We start from the raw sequence: 23,860 nt of genomic DNA on the forward strand, positions 1-23,860 counted from the left end.
TTTTCTCCCGGATGAGATCAAATAGAAGGTTCCTGGCCAATTGAGTATGTAGTTTTCTTGCGACTCAGGGTTGATTATGAGATTCTCGTACTTTTTCTATGATGGCATGATAGATGTGGTGTGTTATGTGGGATTGAGATTTACATGTGCAAGGTCACGATTCAGTTTTGAAGGGAAGGTCATGAATTCTTATACAACATGGACATTTTCAAATGTATAGATGAAGGCTATTACTACTTGGTATTTCCTGAGATGAGTGCGCATTTCAGAAAGCGCATTGTGTTTTGACCTACAGATGCTTCATTCGTGTTGCGTTACATGCCTGGTTGATCTACTGCTGATATTCAGATGTTGCTATATGGCACGGAAGAATTATCAAAGTATTCCTCGTACGATGATCGTGTATGAGAGATGTGTTAGACATTCGAGCAATGGAGTTGGTATTAGATAGGGTGATTCGTGTGCTCTATGGCCAAAGCTAGCTAGGGAATGGTATGTGTTATGGTTAGGTCATTGTGGACTTTCAGAGGGTTATTTATCTATTTGTGGATGATCAGAGTTGATTTGGGCCCCATTGGTAGGCCAAATGAGGATGCGTATTCTACATCTGGTCAGATTGGTTGAATCCGTACTGCCATGGTTGAAGGATGTGCCATTCGGTTAGAGTTAAGCTCATTTGTACTCGATATGTTCTATTAGTTACTCTTCTATGCGATGAGGGGTTGTGATCTATTGGTTATATGCATACATGGTGCGGTTCTGTTTGGGTCTTGTAGCCAGATTTGAGCGAGATAGTTATTGGGGTGTCGAATGGTTGATTGTGCCTTGGTTATGTTCTCTCCGGACTGTGGTATATTGTGCTATTTGCTTCTCCGTGGTTATGGTCATACACTTCGGGTATTTGATGTCGAATTACGTGTAGTTGTTGATTTTGAGCATGGTGGCTTGAGGTATTTCATATGGACCCGTATTTGGATGTGGTCACGCATTGCAGCTGGGTTATGTCGGGGTATGATCCTTTATGTTAGATGTTCTACTATGTAAGATGGGTTTGTAGCATTGCGGTTGCGGTGGTACTTGTTGAACTTGCGGGATGATTCTCTCGATTGAGTCATTTTCCATGATTGAGTACATTTGGGTTATTGCTTATTAGTGCACGAATTGCGTGGGTTGTGATTTTAGGTTGTATTGATATGGTATGTCACTAGAGTGGTTGTGTGATGAGATGAGATGAGGTCATCAGACCTAGAATGGGTGCTATTGGATTTGTTTGCGGTATATTTGGAAGGATAATGTCGTTGATCGGCCTAGAAATTGGCTATAGTTCTTGTCGAAAAAGAGGGAGTTCCATGGCTTGTTGATATGATGAGTGGTTATGAGTTTTTGCGCGTTTATTTCATCATCGGCCGTGTACGAAGGTTTTAGAGCGAGGTTTTGTTTGACATGAGGTTTATTACCAGTACCAGGTTTGTGTTTGAGCAGCTATGATGATCGAAAGTTATCGCTATGAGTATTTGAGTTATGTGGTATATCATGTGATTTTTGTATTGGGTTATGGTTATGACTTGATCCAGCTGGCTCAGACTTATACAGTGTGTAGATGCGAGATTCGGGTCTTATAGAAAATTCTGGATGTTGGAAATTGGATTCTAAAGTTTACGGGCTAAGGTCGAAGTAATGATCTTCAGTTATGTTGTGTTGTCGGGCCTATATGGAATAAGGTAACGTAGGATCACCCCTGGGTATGTACACGGTAAGGTCACACGGCGGTTCGATGGCTTTGGAACAACTTTTGGCACGTTTGAGGATGAACGTATGTTTAAGTAGGGAGGATGTAACGACCCGACCGATCGTTTTGAGAAATTGCACTTTGCTTAGTAGTTTGAGGGCATGAGTAGCTCCGTATGATGTATTATGACTTGTGTGAATCATCGGTTTTGGTTTTCAGGTTATTCATAATCGATTTGGAAGAAAGAATTTCATGATTGAAGCTTTAAGTTGGAAGATGTGATTAAGTTTGACTTTTGTGATTTGACCTCGGAACGAAGTTTTGATGGTTCTGTTAGGTCCGGATGGTGATTTTGGATGCCCGAATTTGCTTTTGGATATTTCTTGAAGGATTCAGCAGTAATTGGCGAAAATTGGAAATTTGAAGAATCGAAAAGTTCATAAGTTTGACAAGAAGTTGTCTTTGATGATATCGGATTTGGATTGTGGTTCAAGGAATTGGAATAGCTTCGTTATGTCATTTGAGACTTGTGTGCAAAATTTGAGTTCATTTCGGGTTGATTTGATATGTTTCGGCGTGAGTTTTGGAAGTTGAAAGTTCATTAAATTTTGATTTGAGGTGCGATTCATCATTTCGATGTTGTTATGTGTGATTTGAGGCCTCGAGTAAGTCCGTGTTATGTTATGGGACTTGTTGGTATATTCGGACGGGGTCCCGCGGGGCTCGAGTACATTTCGGATGGGATGCAGATCATTTTGGAACTATTTGGTTAAGGCTTGTTTGGCAGGGATTCTGGTGTGACCGCACATGCGGAGCTATGGGCGCAGGTGCGGAGCCGCAAAAGAGGCAGAGTGTTCGCAGGAGCGAAAAGGGCTATGTTTGGAAGCATCGCAGATGCGAAGTTTTGGGTCGCATCTGCGTTATCGCAGAAGCAATGGCTGAGGCGCAGGAGCGGACGTCTGTGTAGATGCGCGATTAATATCACACCTGCGATGTCGCAGGAGCAGATGTTTTTCCGCAGATGCGAAGAGCCATTTCTCCAACTGATTCCGCAGAAGCATGCTTTAGGTCGCATAAGCGGCTAAATTGTTCGCAGAAGCGAACACGCCTCGAGGTTTTGGTCGTTTGTTTCACATTTTTGAATTTTGGAGCTCGGTTTGGGCGACTTTGGAGAGGAACTTTTTCACACGACTTGGGGTAAGTATTCTTGACTCACTTGTAATTATATTTGAGAAATCAGAGGAATTCTCTATAGTTTCATATAACGAATTTTTGAGATTTGAATATTGATTTGGAGTCGGATTTGAGTGAAACTAGTATGGTTGGACTCGTAATTGAATGAGTTATCGGATTGTATAAGTTTTATCGAGTTCTGAGGCGCGGGCCCGGGTTTGACTTTTGGGCCGATATTGGGCTTTTGATTAAGGATTCGGCCGTTATCATTTGAAATTATTTCCTTAGGCATTAATTGATGTATTTAAGTCGCTTTTGGCTAGTTTCAAGCCGCTTGGAGGTCGGTTCACGCGGGATGGCAGTTTTGGAGCATCGCTTGGCTTGCTCGGTATTAGATTTGGCTTGTTCGAGGTAAGTAACACTTCTAAACTTGGAGCTGAGGGTATGAACCCTGATTATACGTGTTATGTGATTTGTTTGGAGGTGACACACATGCGTGCAAATTTTGGACGTTGATATTGCTGTGTATGACGGAAGCTAGCATTGAAGACGTACCTGCGTTCCAGTTACAACTGCCTCTTGTTCATGGTAGCTCTAGACTTATGAAAAATCTATTTATGTACATTCGGACAAATAATGTATTTATTTCATACTAGCTTTGTAAACTCTAAATCCTATAAGCTAATGATTTGTACTACCAGTCCTTGAAAATTCTTGTATAATAGTTCAGTTGTATTATCATTTCTTCTCTTAATAAATATCATTTAGACTGGTTTTTTGTTAATTGGCTTACCTAACGGGTTGGGTTAGGTGCCATCACGGCTAGTGAGATTTTGGGTCGTGACACATATTTTATATGTTTGTACGACTACGTGAACTCCGTGAATCATGCACAAGACCCTGTGTAGGTGTTGATTTTCCAGTTGAGTATGATATTTGTTGTTGTATGGCGTATCCGCCGGGAGTGTTTGTGACTCCCTAGGCGGATCCCACATCAACAAAACACGGGAGAGATGCTGGGTATATAAGTAAACAAGTCTTGGACCTTAGTGACGCATTTTAAAGTCGTGCTGACCTAGGCCCAGAGCGAACAATATCGCTAATGGGCTGGACTGTTACAATATATTTGTGGACAATTTTCGTAGAGATAAGATAAAACTATTGGGACATGCAAATGGAACTAGTACTATAGAAGGTTTTAAATTTTAGAAAAATTTTCAGAAACCACTATTGTTTAGTGGCTATTAACTTTCTATAGCTACCATATACATAATTACTTCATATTGCTATTATTTAGTTGTTACGCGACTGTATTTACTGTATTCCCTAATGTATTCATGAATATAGTAGTAGAATTCGCTTAAACAATAGGGAAATCCAGTTGTGCGACTGTATTCGCACTATTGTATTCACAAATACAGTAGCGAAATTCACCTAAAAATAGGGGAGTCCAACTGTTTAATAACGGAAAGAGAATCACTTAGCGTGTACCACTCCTAATTTAACTCAACAAAATTAATTCTGCATAAATTTTGTTGCTACGCGATTGTATTCGTTGTATTCGCGCTACTGTATTCATGAATACAGTAGCGTAATTCGCCTAAATTAATAGGTGAGTCCAGCTGTTTAATAACGGAAACATGATCAATTAGCGTGTATCACTCCTAATTTAACTCAACAAAATTAATTTTACATAAATTTCGCTGCTACTGTGTTGTATTTCATGTTTTCGTGCGACTGTATTTATAAATACAGTAAGGTAATCAAAAAATAGGATGTATACCATTTTATTCAATTCGACTGTATTCAATTCACAGATATTCATTATTCACTGTTATACATTGTATTCAATTCGACTGTATTCAAACAACAAAAAATCACAAAACACAGTGATGTTTGGCTGTATTAAAAAAATAAAAACCTTCGGAATACATAAATACATGCAAAACAATAATGTATTTATACAAAAATACAATGTATTTGAGTTTATTTATACCAAATATAATATATTTGTGTCATTGCGTGTGACTAAAATAGCAAAGAAGAGAAGAAAGTTCGCCAGAGATGGTTGTTTCCGACCAAGCAAAATAATGTATACATTGTATTAAAACTAAACATGGGGACGAACAAAAATCCGGCTCTCAAATCTTCTCCGGCGTAGCCAAGACCAGATCTATTCGCCTAAGAAGATGAGCCAATAGTAGATGATGACACCGACGATTCTGACGCTAACGATCAAAATTGAGTCTTTTAGTGGGTATACCTCGTGTAACCCTCTTCGGAGTTGTTGAATCAGCCATAGAAGGCCAAATTTGAAGTTTCTTCCTCAAAACCTAACAATGACGAAAATTAAATAAAAGAGTGAAGAGAAAAAGAAGAATGGCCGAGTAATTTGGCGTGAACCGGCCAAAAGCTTTACCAATTACTACGAACTTTTGGAGCAAAAACTTTGAGGATCAATTTGAGAAATTTGTTCCTACAATCTTGATGTGTGTGAGAGAGAGATCGTGGAGAGAGAAAGAAGAAAAATCTTGTTGTGATTTGAGAGAGAACGTGTGTTAACTGAAAGAAAGAGAGAAAAAATATAAATAGCGTATTTCACGCCTATATGGTAGTGTATACAATAAATACCTATTTTGCTATAAAATATAAAAGGTAACTATAGATAATAATATTTTAAAATGGTTTTAGATTATAATAAATAGGGTGTAATAATTTGCTATAAGAGATAAAATTTCCTAAATTTTAACTTTAGGATGAGAGAGGCATGGCACTTCAGGCTTTTCCTGTAGACAGAGAAAGCAATGGAGCTTTTGTCCTTAGGATAGTTGAGATTTATCCGCTATAACAACATCATATAGAATAGTCTTTAGGTGGTTTATCGAAATTAGAATTGCGATTTATTTCATATAACAACCCAGGCAAATTATGCCAATCGCATATAGGTCGATCATAAATAATATAAAATCATGCCAATTTGGCAGAGTTTGGTGAACAATTAAAATAACCACAAATTCATGCTAGCTGGATAGAGTTTGTGAATAATTTAATTAATACTTCGAATGCAAATAAAACAAAGTCATACAAATATGATAGAGTTTGGCGAATAATTGAGCAATTAGAAAGTTATGTCCACCGGTAAAGCTTGTGACCAATTAACAATATAAATAGAGAAAATTAACACAAAATCTACCAATCTGATAGTTGGAGGTCATTTTTTAAATACATTAAAAATATGGACAATATTTAAAGATCAATCTTTTTTTGGGTCATTCCTGTCAATCAATATTTTTGAAGGTTTAATTTATTTGGTTTCCTTTCCTACTTTATGGTCATAAACTCTATATCTGATATTTTGTTCCGGAACTTGTGAAATTTGATTTACAGTAAATAGTACTCCACATGTTTTAATTTAGATGACACATTTCGCTTACCGAAAATTATTTTGATTAACATTTGAAGCTAAATTAAATTAGTTTAACTTAGTATTTAAAATTTAAAATTTAGATATTCAAAAACTATATGAAAAGTAGTATAAGTTGTAATTTTTCTCATGAGAATATGATAACAAAATATATTTTAAATGTTGGTCAAACTTCATATAGTTTAACTCACGATAAGTGAAACGTGTCATTTAAATTAAAACGGAAGGAGCAGTTAGTCCCAAGCCTAATTTGGTAAAGTTTTCATATTTATAGCCTGTTTGGCCATACTTCTAAAATCAGCTTATTTTGAGAAATGCTTTTCTCAAAAATACTTTTGGTGAGAAGCAGTTTGTGTTTGGCTAATTAATTTGAAAAGCACTTTTGAGCAGTAATTAGTGTTTGGCCAAGCTTTTGAAAACTGCTTCTAAGTGTATTTTTCTCAAAAGTGCTTCTCACAAAAATGCTTTTGGAGAGAAGCTATTTTTTTCTCCTTCTCAAAAACTACTTCTGCTTCTTCTCAAAAATACTTTTTTCCATCTAAAAGTTTGGTCAAACACCCCATCTTTTGGCCAAAAGTGCTTTTGGCCCAAAAACTACTTTTGGCCCAAAAAAAAAGCTTCGCCAAACATACTATTACTTTTCTTGGTTTACCAAAAGAAATTCCAAAAAAAGAAAACATGTCTCAATCGTTCATCTCTGCATAAAGCTATGCTTAAGCATTGGCTAGCTTCTGATCTTCTTAAAGCACTTATAACAAACTTTTTTGGGGCCAAAAGTGCTTTTTTCAAAAATTGAGATGTTTGGTCAAGATTTTAGAAGGAGAAAAAAATGCTTTTGAGGATAAGCAGAAGCAGTTTTTGAGAAGTAGAAAAAAATAGTTTTTCTCCAAAAACACTTTTCTCAAAAGCACTTTTGAAAAAAATACACTTCGAATCAATTTTTAAAAGGTTGACCAAATACTAATTACTGCTAAAAAGTACTTTTCAAATTAATTATTCAAATACAAACTGTTTCTCACCAAAAATACTTTTTTTGAAAAGTATTTTTGAAAAAAAGCACTTCTCAAAATAAGCTGATTTTAGAGAGCTCGGAACCAAAATGTGGATCTTTTGGACTTAAAGAACCAGAATGTGTGGAAAAAAATATCAACCAACCATTATATATATATATATATATATATATATATATATATATATATATATATATAACGCTCTTTTAAACCGCGCTATGCCTAACGACCGTTTTTCCGTTAAGGTATAACACCCTTTAAAAGGGCGTTATATTTGAACCTGAAATGAACGGGAAAGTATAACACTCTTTATTAAGACGCTATAGTATAGCGCCTTAATAAAGGGCGCTATACCCACATAAAAGGGTGTCCAGTCCCCTTCCCCACAAACCAGTGTCGTCCCCCACCCCCCCCCCCCCAATTAAAGAATACAAACAGCGGTCCCCCTATTTTTAATCAAAAAAAGCTCGAGAGGAGCCCACCGATCCCACAAAAAGTGTAGATTCTCGGTCCCACGTCCTAGCTAAGGCATTATCTCGGAGTAGGTTGCTTGTTTCGGCTCCAAATCACCAAATCTTCAATTTTTAAAAAACTTAAAATCGAGATATTCCTACTTAGTTTTTGTTAAAACTCGTATAAAAATACATATTAGTTGTTTTTAATGTGTTCTATGTTGTTTTGTGATTATTTTGCGATTTAACTAATTTGTTATTTTTATCCGGACTATAGTAGTGTGCTATAAAAATTAGTAAAAATAGAGAAATTATTATTAGTTGTTAAAAAAATATTAATTAGTTACTTTTCACTGTGGTATATGTATTTTCGTGAATATTTTGTGATTAAATTTATTTGTTGTTTTTATCCGATTTAGATTATTTCTTTGCTTAAACACTAGTAAAATATATAAATTGTTACTTTAGTTCCCTCTAGTGGTATCTTGTGGCCTAATGTAGTAATTGTATTTGTAATGTAGTGCCCTTTTAGCGTAGTAAAATATAGTGACATTTAGCGTCTATCCTTATAGTTATTGAAATTAATCATTTAAGTATCTCTTATACCCAAAAATACGTCAAAAAAGCTGATAGTTCAAACACAAACTCTGTCCAATTCTAGTCAATGATCGTAAGAAAATAACATGAGAAAACAACAACATTTCCCAGACTAAGTATTGTTATATAAATATTTAATAATTAAATCCTGTATAGTTATGAAATTAATTATTTAATTTTATTATAGTCAAAAATAAATGAGTCATAAACAAAAATATATAATAATAAAACTAATATATAAAATAATAAAACTAACATATAAATTAATAAAACTAACATATAAATTAATAAAACTAAGATCTACAATATTAAACTAACATTTAAAACAACAAACATGTTGAGTGATAAATCGAGATAATTTTCTCATCATGAACACAAGAATTCGGGATGTCTTGGTGCTACTGGGCCTCAAATATCGAGCCCAGAACCCATACGTGAATATTTAATAATTAAATATTGTATAATTATAAAAATTAATTATTTAATTTTATTATAGTCAAAAATAGTCTCCCATTTTGAAGTCAACAATTTTCACAATTTTGAAGTCAACAATTTTCGCACGACAAGGAATCAAAGTAGTGAAATTTTTCTAACAGTTCCATAGCCTCCCGACGATAAGTACAGACGTCTCCGTACCGATCCGCAAGACTCTAATAAACCGGCTTGTGACTCACGACACCTATGAACCTAAAGCTCTAATACCAACTTGTCACGATCCAAATTTCCCTTCCGTATGACGTCGTGACGGCACCTAGTCCCTACGACTAGGTAAGCCTAACATTGCGGAATAATAAAATAAAAATATAAATTTAACAACTAGTTGTTCAAAAATATACAGTAATCCCAAAACCCGGAACATCGTGAATCACAAACTAGAGAAGGAAAGTCTAGTGTCTCTATACATCAGAGTCTAACAAAAGATAATTATAGAAGATAATGGGCATGAGAAAGAGTAGAAGGGGACTCCGAGGTCTGCGGACGCGGCAGATATACCTTGAAGTCTCCAAAGCTGTCCCGGCTCACTGATAGTGTGGCTGATAAGGAGCATCCGGATCTGCACACGAAAAACATGTGCAGAGAGTAGCATGAGTACACCACAATCGGTACCCAGTAAGTGCGAAGCCTAACCTCGGTCAGGTAGTGACGAGGTCAGGTCAGGGCCCTACTGGTGTGTGTGTGTGTATATATATATATATATATATATATATATATATAAAATAAATAAAAACAAGGTAGAATGAAATACCACAGTAAAATAAAGACTGAAATTTAACAGGAATGAAATCATAGAAGACAACAACTCAGTACATAAAGATAACAACAGGGGATCTCCCGAGATACCGTCTCGTAGTTCCAAACATAAATGTGCAGGCGGGATCTCCCGGAATACCGTTCCGCAGTCCCAAAATAAATATGCAAGATATGGAGATCTCCCGAAATACCGTTCCGTAGTCCCAAAGTAAATATGCAGTACATGGGGATCTCCCAGAATACCGTTCCATAGTCCCAAAGTAAATATGCAGTACAAGGAGATCTCCCGGAATACCGTTCCGTAGTTCCAAAGTAAATATGCAGCTACACAATAGAATTCAATAGTTACAGCACAAAATTCTACAGTTCAACCTAAGTACCAGTTAAGGAAAGACAGGTAAATTCACTAAACATGTTGCACGTAGTTCAAGTAAACAGTTAGGGCAAGTAGGCATTCTATTCTAATCTAGCAGGATACTACACATGCTGATGAAACTCAAATAAAAATAAAATCGGGTTATTATTTAGTAGAAAAATCGGGTTTTTATACAATTAGCCCGTGTACGTACTCGTCACCTCACGTACACGGCGCTCATATATCAAAAACAGTACAAATTCTAAGGGGATTTTTTCCACACAAGGTTAGGCAAGCCACTTACCTCGAACCAAGCTTAATCAATCGGTAACAATGCCTTTTCCACGAATACCCGTCTCTGAATGACCCAAATCTAGCCAAAAATAATTACATATCATAAATACAACTATAATAGACTAATCTAATTAATGAAATCAAGATTTTAATAAAAATTCCAAAATTCGTCTTAAAAAGTCGACCCGGGCCCACGTCTTGAAATCGGGTAAAAGTCACAAAATACGAACATCTATTCACTCACAAGTTCACTCGTACCAAAATTATTAAAATCCGGTGTCTAAATCTCAATCAAAACTCAGAAATTCGGTTAGGGAACTCTTCCCCCATTTTTCCAACTTTTCAATCCAAATCTGTAATTAAATAGACGAAACAGCTATAGATTAATGAAATACAACCAAAAACGATTTAGGAATCGTTACCCCAAAGCTCTCTCTGAAAATCCCTCGAATAATCACCAATTCCCGAGCTCCCAAGTCCAAAAATGAAGAAATGAATCAAACCCTCGATTTTTCCTCTTTTCTGCCTAGAAATCTCGCTTCTGCGAGCCTTCAACTGCACCTGCGGAAATTCCATCGCAGGTGGGAAATCACTTAAGGGGGACTGAGTCCGCATCTGCGAACAAGAGCCGCTTCTGCGAGCCCGCATCTGCGCTCCACTTCCGCTTATGCGCGTCTGCTTCTGCGGATCTATGGCCGCACCTGCGGTCCCAGTTGGACAGGGTCAAAATCGCTTCTGCGGCTCCATGGCCGCTTCTGCGGCACCGTACCTGCGGCCTAAAGTGCGCAGGTGCGATTACACCAGGTGCAGCAGCTCCAACAAATTGCATAAGTCCCAAACTCAATCTGTTAAGCACCCGAAACTCACCCGAGGCCCCCGGGACCTCGACCAAATATACCAACCAATCCTAAAATACCATACGAACTTAGTCGAGCCCTCAAACCATATCAAACAACGCTAAAATCACAAATCATCCTCCGATTCAAACTTACAGAACTTGAAACTTTCAAATTCGACAACCGATGCCGAAACCAATCAAACCACGTCCGATTGACCCCAAATTTTGCACACAAGTCATCTTCAACATTATGGACCTACTCCAACTTTCGGGATTAGAATCCGACTCCGGTATCAAAAAGTCCACTACTGGTCAAAATCTCCAAAAATTCAACTTTCGCCATTTCAAGCCTAAATGAGTTACAAACTTCCAAAACACAATACAGACACACCCTAAGTCCAAAATCACCCAATGGAGCTAACAGAATCGACAAAACTCCATTCCGGAGTCGTCTTCACACAGTTCCGACTACGAAAAAAATCCTAAGACTTAAGCTCCCGTTTTAGGGACTAAGTGTTACAAAACACTCCGAAACCCAAAAACAAAACCTCCCGGTAAGTCACATAAGCAGAAAAAGGTATGGGGGAAACATTAAATAGGGGATCGGGGCTAATACACTTAAAACGACCGGCCGGATTGTTACAAACTTGATATAGTCGAGCATCATGCCACCGAGCAAGTACTTCGCCAGTTTGGCCGCCCGCAGCTTGTACCGCCACCGCCCGCTTGGCATATGACACATTACCGGCGGGATGATCGTTCCAGGGTGGACCAGACATATATGACATGGCTAGAGGTGCAGATCGATACTTGGGACCAGCGACATGACCTGATTCCGCCCCCTCCACCTGAGCAGTTGGATGGTGAGTATGAGTATATGGCCTGGTACCGCAGCGTTACCTAACTTTTCGTCTGGAATCTCATTTATTGCGCTGGCGTTCGGTACGTTCCATACGCCGGGAGGCACAAGGCACTGTTATGTTATTTGGTATACTTACTTATAACGTCAACCTAGCGTTCTGTAATTTATATTTTACATGTTGTGCAGGCTATTGGACTACATCAATTCCATCAGTTGGGACTGCAGATGCAGCAGTATACCAGCGAGGGAGCAGCCGCTTTGCATGAGTATGGCCGGCAGGTTACCGATTTAGCTTCCTAGACATTTAGGCGAGCCCGAGATGATGAGAGCTTAGGATACCAGGCTGATTATGTGGCTTTGGAGAAGTACTGTTGTGGGCCAGTAGTGCATCCGGAACGTGGTCGACGTGGCAGGCGTGCCCTACGAGGTAGGGGTATCCCACGAGGTCGTGGGGGTCGGCGAGGAGGTGGTCCCCAGTAAGGGGGCGTTGAGGCACCTATTGAGGATGTTGGAGTTGATCAGCCGGGTGACCTCCATGAGCCAGACCATACTCATAGTGATATGCCATCATTCAGCCTTCAGCTTACTCCAGGGACTTTGCAGATGACCCCATCAGCTCCATTGTTGATCGCGGGCACGACCATTACGCGAGAGGATTGAGATTAGTAGTTTCCTGATGCTACAGGCCCATCGATCGTTGCTGATGATCGTCAGCCACGAGATGTGGATAGTGGGCGTCGGTTGAGTTATGGCTCATCATCGAGGGATGCTGAGGATGTTTCACAAGCGCACGTTTGTTTGTATTACTATTATTTATATTTGTTTTTATCTCATTGATTAGCCATAAAAATCTTTATTTTTTTTAAGGCTTCATCCTCGCCCGTCACGGAGGCCAATTTATGCGATACTGACCTGGATGCGACGGATGATTATATTCAGGAGCCCGACGAGACCATGGTAAGACAGTTTAAATTTTTGTGACTTAACACGTATATTACTAATATATAAATATATCATATACTAAAATATCTTATTATTCTGTAGGTTACTGCTGGACCGACGACCCCTTCTACCGAGCCTGCCAACCCTACTGACGATCATGCTACAGTGCATCCTCCGATAAAGAGACGACATGATGAGGATGATCCTGATAGTGTAGCCGGGCGGGATGGGATACGCCTTAGGCCAATGGCTGCATTAAAGCATACAAGATGTGGGACACATTGATTTTTTTGTATTTTATGTACATATGACATTCAGTAAATAATAATAAAAATTTTTATTGTTTACATTATATGCGCATTATGTTTTTATTTCTCCGGTTCTTCGTTATTTTAATACTACAACACAAACACAAATATAGAAACTTAACATAATTTATATTAAGTACAACTAATGAAAATACATGACACAGAAAATATAAAGATAAAATACTACACTCAACACATACACATGTTTGTTTAGTCACTACTGCCTATTATTCTATGCTCCAGCCACTTAAATTTCTCTTCCAGCCTATTCTTTTCTACTTCCTCCTCTTTTAGTTTCTCTTGTACTGCCACAATTTCTCGTTGCATTTCAGAGATATGGGGTTGGTATTCACCGTTCATATTCCAAACATACTGCAAACATGATTTGTAGTATTCCTGGTTAATGGGTTCATCATACCATTCCTCAAACATACATTGATTTCCATCACTGCGTCTAAACAATTGTTGACATATCCAGTATCTGCGCCCAACATTACCATCTGACCAATATGCCTTCAAAATCGCACGTTTGCCACAATAGCACCTTGGTTGGTCATTGCGTACAGAAATTTGTTAATGCAAGAAAAATAAAAAATTTATGAAAAGTTTTGCTATTTGTTTTGGTTAAGCGCAGATAATAACTAAAATGCGCTAGTTATTTATAGTCAAGACAACACACATAACATAGTATTTTACCGCGCTATGCTTTGCGTGTTAAAGATTCTTTCGGGTACAATACAACTTTTCCAGAAGATAGCTTTTGCAGGCGAGCAGCTTTTCAGGTCGACAAGACAATTATTTTTTTAAAAAAATGAGTTTATGTTAGATTGTTGTACTGAAGTATTAATGTTAAATATCAATAAGATTTAATAGAAATGGAAACATAATTTTATTTCATACATTCTGCAAGATAAACAAGTACATATACTTATTACAACCACATTACGGAAACAAAACACTATGTGTATCCTTGATAGTTGGGCACATTAGATGAACTTCCACCAGGAGCTGGATTACCACTGCTACCCAAACCAGCTGAAGGACATTTACGACGGTCGTGTCCTGTTTGCGAGTATATGCCATATTTGCGTGCATAAACGGTATCGCCAACATCCATTTGGTTCTGTATACGCGTTCTTTTTTCCACTTGTAGTTGACGTACATAGTCCTTGTTACACAACATTTTAAATGGTTCCAGCGGCCAATAATGCTCAGCACCCACTTGCTACAACTTCCCACTATAGGTGTTTAAGTATGCAGCAACACTATATTCTTTATCAACATAGTTGGTTGCCCCTAAACCTGTATGTTAAAAGAACTTGATGGCATGTAAGCATGACATCTGGTAGATGGACCATTTCCCACAAGAGCATAACCTTCTGGCTTCATTTACGATGTGTGTATTATTCCCCCGGTTTTATAGAAAACGATGCGAGCTTCAAAAATATTTCACTCATTGCAATACTGTAAATATGAATGCCAATGTGTTCACCGCCTGTATTTCTCAAACTTTTCATTGGTATTGGCATAAATTCAATACCCCTTTCCATCAATGATGATACACCTCTAGCCCTTTCAACAAACCTCTCCGCCATCTGCTTGAATGACATACGCCCCATGACAGTGACAAGCAATCCACATGCAGACTTCAATAACCCGTTGAAAGAATCTGATACATTTGTAGTCAAAATTCCCCATCTTCTGCCACTATCCGCATGAAAAGTCCACTTGTCAAGCTCATGTCGCATCAACCAACAATAGGCTTCCTCGTCTTCATGCCTGATATTTTCCACATGCCTTTTGAATTTACACTCTTGGTGATCTGTTACAGACATCCACATTAAATCATGCAAATCCTTGTTGGGATATGCCTTTTGGAAATTAGCCTTCAGGTACCTCACACAGTAACAGTGGTAGGCATACAGTTCCTGCCATGCTTTCAAATTCTGTACAGAACTTAAAATACCACCATGTCGATCAGATATTAGACAAATACCTGAACGTTGTTTGATAACATGCTCTTTCAAGTGGTTCAAAAATAGTGTCCACGTCTCTTGACTTTCATTGGAACAAATAGCAAAAGCTAAGGGAAATATACTTCCATTAGCATCTACTGCAACGGCGATCAACAACTTAATATCATACTTTCATAGACATGAGTGCCGTCTATGGATATTACCGGCCGACAATGTAGAAAACCATCAATTGCTGGTTTAAATTCCAAGAACACATATTTGAATATATGTTCTGATTTTCTCGGACTCCGCTCAAGCTACCATTCAACAACAGTCCCGATGTTAAAGTGTTGCAATGCAGCTATGTACCTGGGCAGAGATACAAAGGACTTATTCGAGTTACCATAAACAATTTCAAATGCACGTTTGCGCCCAAGAAATGCCTTTCTTTTGGTAATGGTGCACCCATATTCTTGGTAGACGGATGTTATATACTCTTTGATCTTGTACCTTATGGACGCTTCAATGTGTGGAATCAAGACAAGAGAAATCAAGTCAACATTCAAGTTAAAACGATTCCCACTGGATGTGTCCATTTCACAATTGTGGGTGCTAATGTATTTACCCACAACCCACATAATTATTTTCTTCTTCCTCGCAGGCAGCATCCAATTACACAACCTTAAACCATCTACGGAAGACTACCTTCTTTGCATCTGGAGATGAATCGCGTACCGTGATCTCACGACACTCTTTTACGCCGTACATTAGCACCGCCCTGGTTAGGGGATGCACCCTCATCAAATCAGGTCCAATATTCTCTTCCTCCTCATCATCACGCTCATCAGGGAAGGGTGTGTCATCTCCAGACTCATCGACATTATTGTCATAATCACTATTCTCTTTCTGACTCTATGCATCTGCCAGATCCCGATTAAATATGTCGTCTTCGGGCAACTGAGTAAGGATAGGATCTCCAGGATGCTCGTTTTCACTACACAACCATCAAAATAAAGAGTTACTCAAATTAATAAATACTTTACATATAGCTATATCACTTCACTTACAAATCGTAATGTGTTGACATCCCATGATGGACATTATCCTGTTGGTGATGACTCCCGGATGGACCACCATGATCCAACATACTAGAACTAGGCATATTCCAACTGGGCGTTGGTTCATAACTTATAAAATTTATATCTGGCCGGTACCCCCTGCGGAATATATGAGTGTCAATATAAATTCAATACAGCAAAAATAAACATCGTAACACAAAGGAAAATTGAAGTTTATCACTCATCTTGTGGATTATGTAAACTATGAGAGACATTATTTCCTCGCTCCTCATTCGCCCGCGGAGATAAGTTTAGATCATGCCAAACTCTTTCAGCCGGAACCTGTTCGGCTAAAACTGCTCCAAAATAACTACCCGATGACTGAGGGATATCCCTGCTTTGCGCAACCTCATTATTGCAAAAGTCTTCAACCTTGACGTACATTTCCAACATTTTTATCACAAGAAATTTTCAGTATTCATCCGGAGTCCTCAAAATATCTCTCAGAGTTTCATCGTCCTCGATGTTAAACTCAGCATAACAAGCAACCCCTTGTGGAGTGACATAATACGCATATCTTCCGGTTACTTTAAGGTTCACCGAACGTTTGCTCACACTCATTTTTTACATAACAACGATACTAATGTATCATACTCCATTGTAAGTGGCAACTTAACATGACACTGTGAAGATAAACTTTAGGTTACTGAGTTATTCGCCACCATGACCTCACCCCCCCAATATAATGAAATCTTTATTCTTCGCTCTTCAGATATTATGACAAAATGCAAAACAACTTAATGAACAAATATTTCAGAAGGCTTGAGAATATTTGTGAATGGATTTTTAAAAAATTCTTAACCTCTTTAAATAAGGCAAAAACCAATCCGGGGGTACAATTGTTTTAGGTATAGCGCTTTAAATAAGGGAGCTATATCCAGTTGAATTCTTGTTATATCAGTTAAGCCCAGAAGAATTATTGGTGGGCCCATATAATATGTATAGCGCGGTAAGGAAAGGCGTTATATATATAGCGCCTTTTTAAAGGGCGCTATACTTAACTGGGCAAATAACCGTTAAGGTATAGCACCCTTTAAAAGGGCGTTATATATATTTTGGTCACTATATTTATTTTCCATATATTTTGGTTCTTTGAGTCCAAAAGAACCACATTTTGATTCCGAAGTCGATTTTAGAAGCTTGGCCAAATAGGCTATAAGACGCATGGAAATTCTAAGTTTCAGTTGTGGTTTCTGGCCAAACACTTTGCTGCCATTTCTTCCTTTTTCTGTCTAAATTGCCTCTTATAGTTCCTGCACACTTTCAGATACAAGATAAAGCTACTGCACATCTCAAATCTCACAAGTTATGTTAAGATCAACAGTTTTGCAATAATATATATGTAGCTTCCAAATAATTACCGCCCATATTACTTGGACTCTTCAAAAATATTATTAGGTGCGTGTCGGATCCTCCAAATTTTGCATTTTTAGAGGATCCGACACGAATGCGGCAGAACTTTTGGAGAGTCCTAGCAACATAGATTACCACGAAGGCCTACCAATTGTTTTCTTAATCGAGATTTATACTTTTATATGATTCCATATTCTTTTATCATGATGAAGGACACAATATAGATGTAATTAATTAGTATCTAGGACAAGGTTTTGTCTCCCTAAGTGTGGGTTAAAGTTAAAACAAGTGGGATTCAATCTTATGACTAAATTGTTGTACAAGTCCCATTTATGCAAATTCATGGTGCTTGACAAGGTCATGTAATTGCTCATATTTTAGGGGGAATTTTTGAATATCACACTATCACTTATCCGGAACCAAAATGTGGTATTTTTTGACTTAAACGATCGAAATGCGTGAAAAAAAGAAGACGGTGACCAAAATATGTATAACGCCCTTTTAAAGGGCGCTATACATTAACGGTCGTTTGCCCGTTAAGGTATAGCGCCCTTTAAAATTGCGTTATATTTGAATTTGCAAAGACGGGCAGGTATAGCGCCGTTTATTAAGGCGCTATAGTATATCGTCTTAATAAACGACGCTATACCTACATAAAAGCCCATCCCCTTCCCTTCCCCACCAAACCAGAACACACCCCCCCCCCCATTAAAAATTAAAGAAACAGTGTTCCTCCTATTAACAACCAAAAAAGCTCGAGTGGAGCCCACCCATCCCACAAAAAGTAAATATTCTCGGTCCCACATCCTAGCTAATGCATTATCTCGTTGTGGGTTGCTCGTTTCGGCTCCAAATCGTCAAATCTTCAACTTTCCAAAAACCTTAAATCGAGGTATTCCGACTTAGTTTTTGTTAAAACTCGTACAACAAATGCATATTAGTTTTTTTAATGTGTTCTATGTTGTTTTGTGATTGTTTTGCGATTTAACTATTTTATTATTTTTATCCGGACTATGATATTAGTGTGCTAAAAAATTTAGTTAAAATAGAAAAATTATTATTAGTTGTTAAAAGAAAGTTAACTAGTTACTTTTTACTGTGATATATGTATTTTTGTGAATAATTTTGTTATTAAATTTATTTGTTATTTTTATCCGGTTTAGATTATTTATTTGCTTAAACACTAGTAAAATAGATAAATTGTTACTTTAGTTCCCTCTAGTGGTATCTTGTGGCCTAATATAGTGCTTGTATTTATAATGTAGTGCCCTTTTAGCGTAGTAAAATATAGTGCCCTTTAGCGCAGTATCCTTGTAGTTATTAAAATTAATCATTTAAGTATCTATTATACCCAAAAATACGTCAAAAAGCTGATAGTTCAAACACAAACTCTGTCCAATTCTAGTCAACAATCGTAAGAAAATAATATGAGAAAATAACAATATTTTCAGGATACCTTGGTGCTATTAGGCTTCAAATATCGAGCCCGGAACCCATATGTGAATATTTAATAATTAAATCTTGTATAATTATAAAAATTAATTATTTAATTTTACTATAGTAAAAAATAAGTGAGACATAAACAAAAATATATAATAATAAAACTAACATATAAAATAATAAAAGAAACATATAAATTAATAAAACTAACATATATAATGTTAAACTAACATATAAATAATAAACTAACATTTAAAATAACAGGCATGTTGAGTGATAAATCGAGATAATTTTCTCATCACGAACACAAGAATTAAGGATATCTTGGTGCTACTAGGCCTCAAATATCGAGCACGAAACCCATATGTGAATATTTAATAATTAAATCTTGTATAATTATAAAAATTAATTATTTAATTTTATTATAGTAAAAAATAAGTGAGTCGTAAATAAAATATATATAATAATAAAACTAACATATAAAATAATAAAACTAACATATAAATTAATAAAACTAACATATACAATATTAAACTAACATATAAATAATAAACTAACATATAAAATAACAGACATGTTGAGTGATAAATCGAGATAATTTTCTCATCATGAACACAAGAATTCAGGATGTCTTGGTGCTACTGGGCCTCAAATATCAAGCCCGGAACCCATATGTGAATAGTTAAGAATTAAATCTTGTATAATTATGAAAATTAATTATTTAATTTTATTATAGTAAAAAATAAGTGAGTCATAAATAAAAATATATAATAATAAAACTAACATATAAATTAATAAAACTACTAACATATAAATAATAAACTAACATATACAATATTAAACTAATATATAAATAATAAACTAATATTTAAAATAACGGACATGTTGAGTGATAAATCGAGATAATTTTCTCATCATGAACACAAGAATTCAGGATATCTTGGTGCTACTGGGCCTCAAATATCAAGCCCGAAACCCATATGTGAATATTTAATAATTAAATCTTGTATAATTATAAAAAATAATTATTTAATTTACAAACAAACATATAAAATAATAAAACTAACATGTAAAATAATAAAACTAACATATTAAAGTAAAATAATGTAATTAATATTGTTTAATTTACAGTAGACGACATGGAGGTTCCGCCTTTGCATCCCGGACCTGCCAGTCTGGAGCTACTGTTGTTACAGGGCGATCATAGGTCGTCGCACATATGGGAGGGATAGTTACTGGCCCAGACGTTCTGTGCCACGAGAGTAGACGATATGTGGGACTTTCTCAGGGACCACCCTCTCCATCCCCGTATAGTTAGACGCCTCCAGGATACGGGCTTTTATAGGATTGTGGAGATCGGTCGACTATAGCTGGATTGGTCATTGATCACGGCTCTGATAGAGCGGGTGACGACTGGAGACGCACACATTCCATTTGCCCATTGGCGAGGCCACTATCACGCTTCAGGACGTGGAGGTCCTGTATGGGCTGTCCGTTGATGGACACCCTGTCTCTTTGCCGAATGCCATCAGAGAGTATACGGATTTTCACTACATGGAGATGCTGCAGCGGCTCACCAGTTTCCAGCCACCGGATGAGACTACACTGGTTGGGGCCAATCTTCTGCAGTTGACGCCTGTCCGGCAGCATTTGGAGGCATTGCACACTGACATCACATATGATACACCGAAGCTTTATATTCACCGGTACACGAGGTTGCTGTTGCTCCTTATGTTTGGAGGGATTTTGTTCCCGAACACTTTGGGGAACCTAGTCAGCTTGAGATTTCTTCATCATCTTGTGCGGCTAGATGATTTACATCAGTACAGCTGGGGTGCTGCTGTTCTCGGTTACTTGTACAGGCAGATGTGCCGGGCGAGCATGGGCACCCAGCATGACGTTGCTGGATTTTTGCTGCTGCTACAGATGAAAACATAGTCGAATACTCTATTCATTATCACATACCAAGTAAAAATATACCTTAAATTTTTCGTCCACTTTGTATATTAGGTTTGGGCCTGGGAGCGGTTCCTGCAGTTGCAGCCACCTCTACCACCCTTAGCTCCGGGTGCACCACCTCCGTTTCTCCCTCTAGCTAGGAGGTGGGTTGATAGGTGTAACGACCCAGCCGGTCGTTTTGAGTATTACAACCCCGTTCTCCCATTTACTACTCAATTTATGCTTTACATTTATTATGTGACTTGCCGGGGGTAATTGGTTCGGGTCTAATGACGTTTTGGAATAATTTGGAACACTAGTTCCATGATTTAGAATTTAAGTTGAAAAGGTTTACTAAGATGTTGACATATGTGTAACGACCCCGGAGAAATTTTGCTAAGAAAATTAAGGTTTTGTGGTGCCGAGGTAGATCAATTAGTACAAAGGGTATAGAAATTTCTCGCGCCGAGCTTGCGAGCCGCGGCTCGGACTTTTTAGGTTGAACAATGCACTGAGGAGTAAATGAAAATTTTTGCTGGAAAAAGAAGAAGTCATTTCTGCGGCCCACTATGCGGTCGCAGAATCACTCTGCGGACCGCATAATGGCCACAGAGTGAAGCAGGTGAGGCGAGTTTGGAGATCAGGTTTGCGGCGCATTATGCGATCGCAGACTAGTTCTGTGTTGCATTATGCGACCGCAGAACAGGTCTGCAGGCTGCATAATCACCGCAGACCCAACTAGGCAACCCTTATTTTTGGAGCTTCAGTTATGCGGTCGATGTGCGGACCGCATACATGTTATGCGGTCGCATATGCAACCGTAAATCTGCGTCGGGCTTCAATTGTTTTTAATTTTTGGCCCGACCCAATTTCGATCTAAAGCCCTTAAAGCTCATTTTGGAGAAAATATATGATATTTTTAGATAGAAGGGAGACTGTTCTAGAGAAAGGAAGAAGATCGAGGGCTTTGTTCATCAAGATCTTGTTCAAGCTTTGAAATCCAACAAGGAGATATCTCAAGATCTTCACCCAAGAGGTAAGGTTCTAACCCCTAGTCTTCAATTTCGAGTTTGGGTAAAGATGGATGATTAAGAGTATGATTCTTGAGTGTAAGAGTATTATTTATATGTATCAATAAGGTTTATGGAAATATTGCTGAGTTCAAATGGGTAAAGATTGGGTTGAAAATGGTAGAAATCTTCAAAGACTTTAAATAAAGATTTGAGGGTTGAGTTGATGTCGGAATTTGGTAAAATTTGTATGGTTGGACTCGTAGTTGGATGGGCATTCATATTTTGTAACTTTTGTTGGGTTCCGAGACGTGGTACCCACGGGCGATTTTTGAGTTAATTTCAGATTTTTATTGGAAAATTAGTATTTCCTTGTGGAATTAATTACAATAATTGGTATTGACTGAATCGAATTAATTGTGGCTAGTTACGAGGCTTTTGGAGACCAATCCTCGTGGCAAGGGCATTTCGGAATGAAGAATTACACGGTTTGAGGTAAGTAACAGTTCTAAATTTGGTCTTGAGGGTATAAAACCCCGGATTATGTGTTATGTGATTGGTTTTGAGGTGACGCACATGCTGGGTGACGAGCGTGTGGGCGTGCACCGTGGGAATTGTAACTTGGTCAAATTCCATGGGACTGTATAGTTGAATTATCTGTTGATATCCGAATATTCTCTACGTGTTAGGGAAAATTGAGCTGAAACTCGTATTAAAAATAATGCTTAGACATATGCTGTTATTATTGGTACCCACTGGGGTCATTTATGTGGTTGAATTATATGTTCAAATTGTAATTTCACACTCAGTCATGTTTATTCATTTCATATCATATTTCAGTCTAAGTTGCTATTTATTAAAACATCATATTATCAATTTTGGGCTGATTATCATAATTTCTGAGAGCATGAGAGACCAGAGAGGATGATGATTGAGTGAGGCCGAGGGCCTAATTGTGAGGATATTTATGGATCGGACTACATGTCGCATCATATTTTTATTGCTTTATTCCATGATTGGCTTGATATAGCGCTTGGGCTGAAGGAACCCCTCCAGAGTCTGTACACCCCCCCAGTGAGCGCAGGTACCTACTGAGTGCGAGTGCCGAGTGCTAGTGCTGAGTGATGAGTGACTGTGAGGAATGAGTGACTGTGAGGAAAAAGTGACTGTGAGGAAAGAGTGACTATGAGGTTGGAGTTAATGGGAGGACTGAGTGACTGTTTCTCTGAGATGATGCATTGATTTCATTATTGTTGCATTTCAGCTGTCATATATCACTGATTTGAAAAAATTTCTAAAAGACATTCTCTTCTGTTTCAGTCGAAGTTGATATGAAATTACTGTGGAGTTTTAAATGTTGAACTTGAAAGCATGCCTACCCTTTTATGTTTGAAAGTACTGTAATTGGACTTAGCTGAGAAACTCGTCACTACTTTCAGTTTTTTATTTATTATTGTTACTTATTGAGTTGGTTGTACTCATACTACACCGTGCACTTCGTGTGCAGATCCAGGTGATTCCGGATACAGTGGGTGTTGTTCATTTCACACAGTCAATTTTCTGGAGAATCAGAGGAAGCTATCATATTTCGCAGACCTTGTCTCTCCTTCCCTATCCTCTTGTTTACTATATTTGATCTCAGACTATTATAGATCGTGTTTTCCAGATTTGTAATATATAGATTCTCATGCACTCAGTGACATCGGGTTTTGGGAGTAAATTATATTCAGTATTGGTGGGATTTTCCCCCTTAAATTAATTATTATGTTTCCAATATTTAAAAGAAATTGTGGGTTATTGATGTTATCGGC

This window comes from Nicotiana tabacum, chromosome 24 (genome assembly GCF_000715075.1).
Source record: "Nicotiana tabacum cultivar K326 chromosome 24, ASM71507v2, whole genome shotgun sequence".
NCBI lineage: Eukaryota > Viridiplantae > Streptophyta > Magnoliopsida > Solanales > Solanaceae > Nicotiana > Nicotiana tabacum.